Source organism: Myotis nattereri (assembly GCF_964212035.1).
Source record: "Myotis nattereri genome assembly, chromosome: 4".
Classification (NCBI taxonomy): domain Eukaryota; kingdom Metazoa; phylum Chordata; class Mammalia; order Chiroptera; family Vespertilionidae; genus Myotis; species Myotis nattereri.
The window spans coordinates 25,420,475-25,432,749 of NC_138079.1; the positions used below are offsets into that span (position 1 = coordinate 25,420,475).

The window sequence follows — 12,275 nt, forward strand, 5'->3', positions numbered from 1 at the left end:
TGACCAGTGTCAGTGAAGGGCTCTGATTGTCTCAAGTTTGTAAACATGGACAGTAAAAAGAGCCTGAGTCTGTCTCAAGAAAAACCAGGGTGCTATCAACAGAAGAAGAATTCTGAACACATAAAATCAACACAGGTCCACTTTCCTGAAGCCCAAAGTTTACTCTTGTTTTCTTCATGTGTAGATCACCAAGCTGATGTTCACTGTGGCCCTGTGAACGCCCCATCTGGAGCAATATGCTGGCTCCCTGTCTCATTAGAAGATGCTACCTTAGTCTCTTTTCTTCCTAAAATGAAGCTTAGAACTTGTGACAGAAATAATTCAATAGAAATTTTTTAAGAAGTTTCTTTCTTTAGCTATTCAGTAGAAAGCATATTTCTTCAACAAAGACAGTAAAGCAGTAATTTGCTTTTCAAACTTTGCATGTTTTTATTTTATTTGTTTTTTGTTGTTAATCCTCACCCGAGGATATTTCTCCATTGATTTTTAGGGAGAGTGGAAGAGAGAGGGAAAGGCAGAGAGAAACATCCATGTGAGAGAAACACATAGATTGGTTGCCTCCTGCACAAGCCCTGACCAGAGCCTGGGCAAGGGAGGAGCCTGCAACCAAGGTACGTACCCCTCCTCAGAACCAAACCCAGGACCCTTTGGTCTGTAGGCTGATGCTACTGAGCCAAACCAGCTAGGGCTACATGTTTTCATTTTGATTGATGTTTTAGTTTCCTATGGTTGCTGTAACAAATTACCACCAATGCAAGTAGCTTAAAACATCATAGACATATTATTACCCCACAGTTCTGGAGTTGGAAGTCTGACATGGGTCTTACATGGCTAAAACCAAGGAGTCAGCAGGCTGAATTCCCTCTGGAGGCTTTAGGGAGGGGGAATCAAGTCCCTTGTCTAGTCCAAGCAACCTGCATTCCTTGGTTCATGGGCCCTTTCTCCATCTTCAAAGCCAGTAGTGTAGCATCTTGAAATCTCTGCCTCTCAATTTAATAATCCTGCCTTCCTATTATAAAGACCTTGTGATTGCATTGGGACCACCTGGATAATTCAGGATAAAGTTCCCATTTCAAAACACCTAAATTAACCATATCTGCAAAGTCCCTTTGCCATGTAAGGTAACATATTCACAGGTGCTGGGCAATACGACATGGATATCTTTGAGAAACCGTTTTTCTGTCTATCACAATTGGCTTCAGGTTCTTGGATTCCATGTATACACCTACTTTTCCATGGATATGTCCTAGCATCACCTACATTATTATTTTTTTACTAGTGCCCCAGTGTATGGATTCGTGCACACTGAAAGGAAATTAATTAGAAGGTGGCCAGTGGGGCAGGACTGGGTGAGACGGGCTGGACACGCCCTGGAGCCAACCTCTGCAGTCCCTCCCTGGGGTGGCGCTGTGGCTCAGAGGGTGTCTGCAGAGTGAGCGGGGTCTTTCCAGCAGGTGGGATCTGTTGCGGCCAAAGTCAGTCCCTGGTCGCAGAACTCAGTCCCTGATCAGACGCCATATGTTGCGGCCAAAGGTAAACTGAGGGAGGGAGGGGGGTGAAAGGATTAAGGAAAAGACAGACAAGAGAATGAAAGCTGGGTCTCGGTGAGACGCTGCCTCCCTGATGAGGAGACAATGACAGTGCCCTTAAGCCGCGTCTTTATTTTATAGCAGATGTCACAAGGCAAAGCAGGGGCATGATCACGTTGTTTACAGCATTCTCGTGAGCTCCAACCCTACTCAACTACATGCACCTGAACTCTAGCACAAGGCACGTGGGGTTTTGTGTTTTGACCATAGGTTCACGCTTACAACCATAGCTGTTGGTTATAATTGTGCTGGGCGGGGGGGGGGGGGGGGGGGGGGGGGGGGGGGGCGCTGCCCTCCAGCTGGGATTTGCACGTGGCAATGAGAGGACCCTGTCCTTTCATTAGTCTGAGGCTTGAACCTGGCCAAAACACCGTAACCGCGCCCCACAGGGATCCCTTGACCTGGCCTGCAGGAATTGGGCCAAAACCGGCTCTCTGACATCCCCTGAGGGGTCCTGGATTGTGAGAGGGTGGTTCTTGGGTGATGCTAAGTCACAGCAGCTCCTGTGTTGAGCGTCTGCCCCCTGGTGGTCAGTGCAAGTCATACCTACTGGCCAGTGGGCCAGTCAGATGGTCCCTTAGCCTTTTATATATAGACTAGAGGCCCGGTGGACAAAAATTTGTGCACTCGGGGGGTGGGGGGGGGTGTCCCTCAGCCCGGCCTGTGCCTCTCACAGTCTGGGACCCCTCGGGAGATAATGACCTGCTGGCTTAGGCTCACTCCCGGGTGGCAGAGGGCAAGCCCAATCCCTAGGTGCCTGCCCTGCAGCCCCTGGTCGGGCTCAGAGCAGGGCCGATTGGGGAGTTGGGGCGCCGCTCCCTGTCATGCACAGAGCAGGGTGGATCAGGAGGTTGCGACGCCACCCTCAGTCACGCTCAGGGTAGGGCCGATTGGGGGGTTGGGGCGCTGCTCCCTGTCACACTCAAGGCAGGGTCGATGGGGAGGTTGGGGCACCACCCCGTCATGCACAGAGCAGGGTTGATCAGGGGGTTGGGGCACTCCCCCCTGTCACACTCAGGGCAGGGCCGATGGGGAGGTTGCGGCTCCACCCTGTCACACACCGAGCAGGGCCCATAGGGGGGTTGGGGGGCTGCACCCTGTCACGCACAGAGCAGGGCTGATCAGGGCATTGGGGCGCCTTCCCCTGTCATGAACAGAGCAGGGCGGATAGGGAGGTTGTGGCCCCACCCCCTGTCACACACAGAGCCGCAGGGCGATCAGGGGGTTTGGGCGCTGCCCCCTATCACGCTGATCCTGGTGCCAGGAGGCATATTACCCTTTTACTATATAGGATAGAGGCCTGGTGCATGGGTGGGGGCCGGCTGGTTTGCCCTGAAGGGTGTCCTGGATCAGGGTGGGGGTCCCTACTGGGGTGCCTGGCCAGCCTGGGTGAGGGGCTGATGGCTGTTTGCAGCTGGTCATATACCCTTCAGGGTGGGGGTCCCCACTGGGGTCCCTGGCCAGTCTGGGTGAGGGGCTGAGGGCCATTTTCAGGCTGACGGGTGACTGAAACTCCCAACTGCTCCTTTTTTCCTTTTTTTTTTTTTTATTCTTGGATTTATGGCTGTCACTGGAGCTGAGAGCCGGCTTAGGCTGTGAGAACTCGCTGCTGAAAGCAGGTTTCTGGCTTTGTTTACTTTCTGTATTTGAAACTTTGTTGCAACTCCAGCTCTGAGATCCTGGCTGACTGAAAGCAGGTTTCTGGGGTTTTGTTTAGCTTCTATATTTGTAACAGTGTTTCTTAGCAGCTCAGAGCCCAGCAGCGGCAGGTGGGGAACGTTGGAGTCCTCAGTCACTGAAGCAAGCAAGCCTCCTGTTCGTGTCAGTAGCCTCGCTGCCGGCCGCCATCTTGGCTGGCAGTTAATTTGCATAATGCCCTGATTAGCCAATGGGAAGGGTAGCGTATGTACGGATAATTACCATGTTTCTCTTTTATTAGATAGGACTAGAGGCCCAGTGCACAAAAATTTGTGCACTGGCGGGGGGTGGGTATCCCTCAGCCCCACTTGTGCCCTCTCACAGTCTGGGACCCCTCTGGAGATAATGACATGCTGGCTTAGGCCCGGTCCCGGGTGGCAGAGGGCAGGCCCAATCCCTAGGTGCCTGCCCCGCAGCCCCAGGTTGGGCTCAGAGCAGGGCCGATTGGGGAGTTGGGGCGCCACCCCCTGTCATGCACAGAGCAGGGCGGATCAGGAGGTTGCGATGCCACCCTCAGTCACACTCAAGGCAGGGTCGATGGGGAGGTTGCGGCGCCACCCCCTGTCATACACAGAGCAGGGCAGATCAGGGGGTTGGGGAGCTCCCCCCTATCAGGCACAGAGCAGGGCCAATCAGGGGGTTGGGGCGCCTTTCCCTGTCATGAACAGAGCACGGCGGATAGGGAGGTTGTGACCCCACCCCTGTCACACACAGAGCCACAGGGCGATCAGGGGGTTTGGGCGCTGCCCCCTGTCATGCTGCTCCAGGGGCCAGGAGGCCTTGCGGCTCCGCTGATCCCGGTGCTGGGAGGACTCATGACTCCACTTGACACAGGGGCAGTGAGGCCTCGCAGCTCCACTGATCCCAGGTTCGGGAGGCCTCGCCGCTCCACTGATCCCGGTGCTGGAAGGCATATTACCCTTTTGCTATATAGGATAGAGGCCTGATGCACGGGTGGGGGCCGGCTGGTTTGACCTGAAGGGTGTCCCAGATCAGGGTGGGGGCCCGGCTTGGGTGCCTGGCCAGCCTGGATCAGAGGATGATGGCTGTTTGCAGCTAGTCACACCCCCTTCAGGGTGGGGGTCCCCACTGGGATCCCTGGCCAGTCTGGGTTAGGGGCTGAGGGCCGTTTTCAGGCTGGCGGATGACTGAAGCTCCCAACCTCTCTTTTATTTCTTTTTCTTTTTTATTCTGGGATTTTATTTACCTTCTATGGCTGTCACTGGAACTGAGAGCCGTCTTTAGCTCTGAGGCTCGGCTCCAGCTCTGAGACCTCGGCTGCTAAAAGCAGGTATCTGGACTTTGTTTACTTTCTGTATTTGAAACTTTGTTGCGACTCCAGCTCTGAGATCCTGGCTGACTGAAAGCAGGTTTCTGGGGTTTTGTTTAGCTTCTATATTTGTAACAATGTTTCGTAGAGAGCAGCTGAGAGGTGGGCAGTGGCATGAGGGGAACCTGGCTTCCTCCGTCACTGGAGCAAGCAAGCCTCCCTGTTCGCGTCAGCTGCCTGGCTGCCGGCTGCCATCTTGTTTGGCAGTTAATTTGCATTTTGCCCTGATTAGCCAATGGGAAGGGTAGCGAAGTTATGGCTAATTACCATGTTTCTCTTTTATTAGATAGGATATTTTAAAATTAATTTCAGAGAGAGGAAGGGAGAGAGAGAGAGAGAGAGATAGAAACATCAATTATGAGAGAGAATCATTGATAAGCTGCCTCCTGCATGCCCCACACTGGGGATTGAGCCTGCAACTCGAGCATGTGCCCTGACAGGGCATTAAACCGTGACCTCCTGGTTCATAGGTTGACACTCAACAAATGACACATGCTGGCTGCACTCACCTACATTATTATTTTTTAAGAACAATCTTTCACTTTCCATATCTTTCTTAGACCTTTGAAAATACAGAGTTAACTCCCTTTCTCAGTTCCAGCTCAGATCATACCTGTAATATTGCCAGCAATTTTACCAAATATAATTTTAAACAGAGTTTATTAAATTTGTTTAAACTTGCATTCTTTTAAGCCTAGGGTGCATAATAATTTGATAAGATAGAGGCTGACCACAGAAGCAATGTGTTGTATAGTAATTTAATACATTTTTCCCTCAAGCTGAAGTACTGATTCAAGTTCATAGGAAGAATTTAGTTTGATTTTAAATTGATTTTAAGAAGAAATAAGAATGTATGAATGGAAGATATATGAGAGTCATTATACTAATAAATATTATACTTGTTAATACCTTCATTTTTAATAGAATTCTCTCGTTGCTGAGAGAAAGAGAGAGAGAGAGACAGAGAGAGAGAGAGAGAGAGAGAGAGAGAGAAACATGGCTATAGATTTGTGTGCTTTATCAGACACAGACTTTACCCTTGACTTTGAAATGATATGCTGAATTTTTTTCACGTTTATTTCCCAGTAACTAATATGTCACATCTATCAAATGATATTTCTTTATATGCCTCTTTTTTTTCTTATCCTCTCAGAAGCTTTTCCAGGAATCCCTCTCAGGAAATCCTATGGAGTTGATGCTTAGCCTTGATTTCTTACTTAGTACAATGCCTTTTAAACATTTGCAAATAAAACAAGAATGACATGCTTGCATTATAAAATAAAGCCAAACTACCTACCCCTGTGGAAATAATTGTTTTCTCTTTATTTTATGTGAAAGACTTTCAAATTTCTTAGACAATGACAATGCTGAAAGTTTTATAGTGCCAAGGTAAGAAGAAATGAGAAGGGAAAGATAGAGTGCCCGCCATATGCCCAGATGATAAGGTGGGCCCTTCACATGCATCATTCCTTGCTAGGAAGTTAAAAGGGCTTGCTGCTCACATCTTGCATATATGGCAATTGCCATGAGACAGAAGAGCAGAATAGGCCCCGCAGTAACTAAATTAAGCAATTGATAAATTATTTGAGTCCTCATCAAAGAGAGAAAATATGTCTTGTAAAACCTTATTTACGGTTTGAGAGGGAAATAGTAAGGCCTCCTCCAGCACTGTCCTCTTCTTGTCAGTCTTTCAGCGATTTTGTTATTTAAAATACTTTCATTAACTGTAGTGTATGGCATCTTTGCTATCAATATGGGAAATATTAAAAGAGAAACACATGTACTTGCCACTTTTTAACTTATAAATTCTCCCCAAACTGTGTAGTTAATATGATCTATAAGCACAAAAGCAGGGTGTTAAAAATCGCCTCAGCTAAAAGCAGGTATAAGGAGAGAACAAGGATTATGCACCATTCTACAGACAAATTGTGTGATTTGAAGAGGAATTTGAGGAGGAGGTGTGAAAATTTGCTCTTTTTTTTCTTTTTAGAGAAAACACCCAACAGATGCTTTGAGACTAAAAAACCTTTTTTAGTTGCATGGGGAACAGAGTTTCTGCAGAAAGGTTGAATTTATAGAGCAGTATCCTAACATGGACAACTTTGTGGCCAGTACCAGGTAGTGCTGCAGAGCACCAAGGTTTGCACAGGGGACATAAAATTCTGACTCTGAAGGTGAGTACATTCTATGATGTAGTAAAAGTAGTCACATGTTTATTCTGATGAAAATGGCTTAGGAAGCAGTTAATTAACCTGGGGTGGCTCACATATTTATTTAATGCAACATTATAATGGACCAATAGTTGGAACAGCAGTTCTTTATCCTTCAAATATGAATTGACTATTCCCCCTCTACTCACAGTGCTCCCCTCCAGCACTGGTGGCTGGCTTGGTGGATGGACCTTGGTTTCACTGTGCCATTCAGCAGCTAGTAATTCCATTCGCATTTCCTGCTCTTCTCCAGAGACCCAAGCATGACCTTCCAAAAAACAAACAAACAAACAAACAAACAAAAAACTGGAGAAAGAATCTTGGTCCTGAGATCTCTCTTGGCTTCAGTGTAGATGACATGGAGATAACTTCTTACTCTTGCAAATAACTTCTATACCTATAATTTAAGGTAGTTATATCTACAGATGGGTATTGGAAAATTTGTTAAAATTTTGGAGAATAATTTGTACACTTGTAACAGGGAATGAAAACACTATACTACTTATATTAATCTTAGTTGACTTTGAACCCAATGTATTACCTGAATTTTTCCTCTCTTGAAACTAGAGCTTGCATGTTAGAAGATTTTTTAGTATACTGCAGGATGCCACTGCTTGTGATACTGTCATGAGAGTACACCAAGGAACGTGGAAGGCTGATGGACCTTGGGCTTTAGTAGGGCTCATGCTAAGCACCCTTTGTTTGTGTTGAGATAGTGGTGGCTCAAGGCAATTCCCTAACTGATAACCCTTTTACTGTTTACCAAACTTTACCTTTGATATGCTTGTATGCATTGCTAAAAGGCAAATGTGTATTCAAGTGAATAAAATGCAAATGGGACCCAGAGGTCAGTGTGCCTCTCCAAGAGGTCTCCACCTGGCCCCCCCATGCCTTCTAAATTCATATTGTATAGCATTTTTATTTGTGTGTCGGCCCCTCCTTCAGATCCTGAACCTTACTGTGAAGGTTGTGGCAGTATACTTTACAGGGATCTGCAATTTCAGTTTCTATATGTACCTAAGAGATAGCCTCACTTCAAGACCCCTGGAATTCATATGACATACTGTATGCACTGGGGAATCAATGTCTTATTTGAGCTAGTGGAATTCTTAGTAGTTTCCAATAGGTCTGTCTTATATTCTCTAGCAAGCTTCTCAGGTTCACTGCTAGGGGTGAGATCTCCATTAGACATTTTAGCAATTTCTTTTCACTTCCAGACTCTTTTCCCTTTCCTTTCTTTTTCATTTTTTCCCCAGTCATGTCAAGCATACATACCCTTACTGCCAAATGATAAAACGTGGCAAAGATAATTATATAGCCGACTGCTTTTGCTAGAGAACAATTATACCTCTTAACAGTTCTGATGATTATGCTTATATTCTGCCAGAGCATAATTTAATTTAGAAGTGGGTCTTTGACAGTGACTCTTGGTTCATATTCAAGAACTTTAGAATTTAAATCTACAGTAACCACCACCTACATTTGAAGATTTGAGTGAGAAGCACACACAGAGTGTGTATTACTTACTGCCTTTACTATACTACTCTCCTGATAAAAGGGTGTCCTACTTGCTTTTTTGGCTCAATGCTAAAAATCTCCAGTTCTGACATCCAGGTTATCACTGAACAACTCATCTTACAACTATCCCATCTTTCCTTTACGACTTCTCTCCATTCCACCTTCAGTTCTAATCAAACTGGTCTCTTATTCCATTATGTGTCCTTCAAATCCCCAAACTCCAGCCTCGGCCTATCTCCTCCTTCCAAAATCGATTTTGGATGGCTGTCAACTGTTCTCCCTCTGCCTGTTCAAACCCTGCAGGTACTTTTAAAGCCAAGCTCAGCATTCTGACTGTATAAACATACTTATCAAATTCATCCAGTTTCATAATCACCTTTCCTTTAGCCGAAACCTTCCAATATCAGTGCACACACTATGCACCATGCTTGCAGGGCTTTATCATTGATTTGGCTCTTCTTTGGTACCTGGCTTCTTTTGTGTGTGTGTTTGTTTCTGCAGGGGAGGATCCTCACACCTATTTTATTTTTTTTGCATCTCTCACAACACCTAGTAGAAATCTTTGGTAAACTATGAGTTCAGAGCATTCTCATTGAATGGATTTTCATCATACCATGAAAAAAGACTGTCCAGTGAATGACATTTTTATTACTCTTTTATAACTCTCACAAACATAACTTTTTACTGAATTTTTAGTATTAATCTGGAAGTGAGCAAAGAAATAAAGATGATGTATAAAAACTTCAGTTTCTAGGAAATTCCCTAGTGTTAGATACTAGATACCTGCCTCTTTCATACATCATTTGTACTCAATGGAAAGAACCAGCATTGAGAGTAAACCCAGATCTTATCCAAATATTGTTTCTCAGCAGTATTAATGAAAACAAATGAATACATGGAATTGAGATATTTAGCTATGACTGGGGACAAAGAAGACTTTTCATTTTAAGCCTCTTATATCTTTATCATTATTTTGATCTAAGTATTTACATATTGAGAGTTCAAATTAAAGGAAATTTTACTGGATAAAAATTGTGTATAAATTAAAATAACATTAAATTTGTATTCATAGACATTAGCACAAAGGAAATACAAACCTGTATGAGGATATCCTATATAATAAAAGCCTAATATGCTAAGTGTCCAACCATTGGTTTGACCGTTGGACCAGTTGCTAAGACACACTGACCACCAGGGGGTAGATGCTTCGACGGGTTGGTTAGCTTGCTGCTAGGGTCCGGCCAATCAGGACTGCGTGAGACCGGCCAGACATGCTCTGGAGCCCTCCTGCGGTCCCTCCCCAGTTGGCCAACCTCCTGCATCCCTCCCAGTCCCAATTGTACACCAGTGGAATCTCTTGGCCTGGCCTGTGCCCTCTCACAATCTGGGACCCCTCAGGGGATGTCCGCAGGCCAGGCCGAGGGATCCCACCAGTGCACAAATCCATGCACCGGGCCTCTAGTTTTATAAAAATTAATTTAAAAATGTCATAGAACCATGCTTCTTAACCATCTGTGTTTGAAAAGACCAGAATTTTTATTTTCTATTGATCATGGACTGATGCTATTATAAAATACAAAACCATGCTCATGGATACCATGGTAATGTTAAATTGCTATACAATGTCCCAAATGCTTACTCTCTCTCTCTACTTATTTCATGCATGAGTGACAACACAGGCATCACGGGTGCCAACAATCTATGGGCCATACTTTGAACAGCAGAGTCACAGACTTCACTGTAACAAAAGAACTGCACAAGAAAAGTAGCTGCTATGTCGGCTTACAAGTAGGAAAAAGGAAAACTGTAAAAATTATATTTTGTTAAAGCAAAACTTTAGTAAAGAAGCACTTGGCAACAAAGGTGGGATAGTTGGGAACCTATAGAAGACACAGCTCCTTAGCAGTAGTCAATGCAAATGTTTCGAGTAGCAAATTCAGTTCACTCAGTGCAAAATGAAATGGATCAAGAAGTCTAGAAGATTCTGCCAGTTTTTCTTGTGACAAGTAATTTTTCAAGACAGTGGATAAATAAGCCAGATTAAGCTGACTAGTCAGCAGCATTTAGAATTCAGTTATATAAGTCCATAATTCTAAACATCCATTAGTGGTGACAAAAGGATTTGGGCCCCTTTCTACAGCCTTTCATTCTTTTCTTCACTCTCATTATGCATCCTGTGATGGTGACCAAGGGCATAAGATTAGATGGTAACTAGGAGACAGAGATGAATTAATGTCAGGGCAGGTATCCCAGGATGGCCACTTTGGGGTGTAGTCAGGACCCAGGGTGTCTGATCCTCAACTTTGCAGGTATAGAAAGCAATTTTTGTGAGTTTACTTAGGGTTGAAGGACACTGGTTCACACTAACAACTGTACAGCATCAAAAAAGAACTGATTTGCAGACCAGAAGGCCAGGTTATTTTTATTTATTTATTTATTTACATTTCAGATATTTTTTATTTCTTCAAATCTGTTGTTTATCAGGAGTGACTGAAATGAAAAATATAATTGAGTCCCATCATCATCATCACCATGGAAATGGCTTTAAGAGAAAACTGGTCAGATGAATATTATTGCTTCCCATTTTCAACCAGTAAATAGTTGCCACTGATAAACAGACAACCAAAAGTCTGTCAAGAATGCTCAAGATATGTTACATAATACAACATGCCTGTTCACGGAGGCTAGGGGAGGGAGGACTAGGAAATAATTTATGTGAACTTCTTGATTTCATCATACAAGACAAGCACAAAAGCACCACCTATGCCTCTGAGAACATTGGACCATGCACCCTTGAAAAAAGCTTTGCCGTCTTCATCATGAGCAATCTTCCTCCAGCAGGCGAGTGTGCCTGTGTACATGATAACAATTCCTTTGCACCCTGATTGCATCATCACGCGGCGACAAACAGTGTCAAATGGATAGGAAGTCAACCCAGCCACCACTGTGATGGACTGTGCGATCATCCAGCTGATGAAGACGTGAGTATTCTTGGGATCTGGAAGCATTTCCTTTGCAGTGTCATAGACACCCAACTAGGCAGTTCGGTGGATGACAATACCCTGTACCGACACATTAAAACCTTGGTATAGGCTTCTAATCCCATCAGATTTGTAGATCTTAACCAGGCAGTCACCAAGGCCTTTGAATTCCCTTTCATCTCTGGCTTTGCCCACATCAACTGCTAGACAGGTACAGGCAAAATCAAGAGGACACACAAAACACAAGGAGGTGGCCCCAGTGGCACCACCTGATGCCAGATTCCCTGCAAAGTATCACCAAAACTGGGCTCTTTTGTCCACACCACCAGGAAGATCTGCTTGTATTTATCTTTGAAGGCAAAGTTGAGAGCCTGGTTGGGGAAGTATCTGATGATATTGGCCAGGTTACCATGCCAGAAGGACAGGACTCCCTGCTCCTTGGGGATACGAGCCACACAGTCTATAATGCCCTTGTATTGCTTATCTGCAGTGATTTGCTTGCTGGCATGCTGCACCTGCAGCAGCAGCTTGACCTGCTCAATGGGTGCTACTGCTGTCTCGGAGATGGCCGCGGCCACTTCACCTGCCAGGAAGTCCTCGGCAAAGGACACAGCGGCATCTGTCATGTTGAAAAGAAGAAGAGGGTGACTGCAGGCCTGGGACTGTAACCGGCTGAACTCTGAGGCTCTAGCCAGAAGTCCAGGTTATTAATTAAAGGGGAACTGAATGGTCAATAAACTGCCAATTTTGTGTAAGCCAGTGGGTGCATTTTCTTCTGATGGATATGCTGTAGGGAAAACCAGTAGAAATTGGAAGGGAGTTCATGAGCATGATATTGGAACATTAGAAAATGGAATGTCCAGTGTTATCGACCTATAAATAATATAAACATTTAATTCATTCATTTCCCCGCTCCCCGTGCATGTGCACAGACACACACACATACACA

The 12,275-nt window shown here is 45.1% G+C and overlaps 1 pseudogene across 1 annotated transcript; it reads right to left on the minus strand.

The window, feature by feature from the left end:
• Positions 1-11,056: 11,056 nt before the first annotated feature.
• LOC308517652 (ADP/ATP translocase 2-like) lies at positions 11,057-11,952 on the minus strand (annotated as a pseudogene). The gene has a single exon. The product of its transcript is annotated as an ADP/ATP translocase 2-like (transcript).
• Positions 11,953-12,275: the final 323 nt, after the last annotated feature.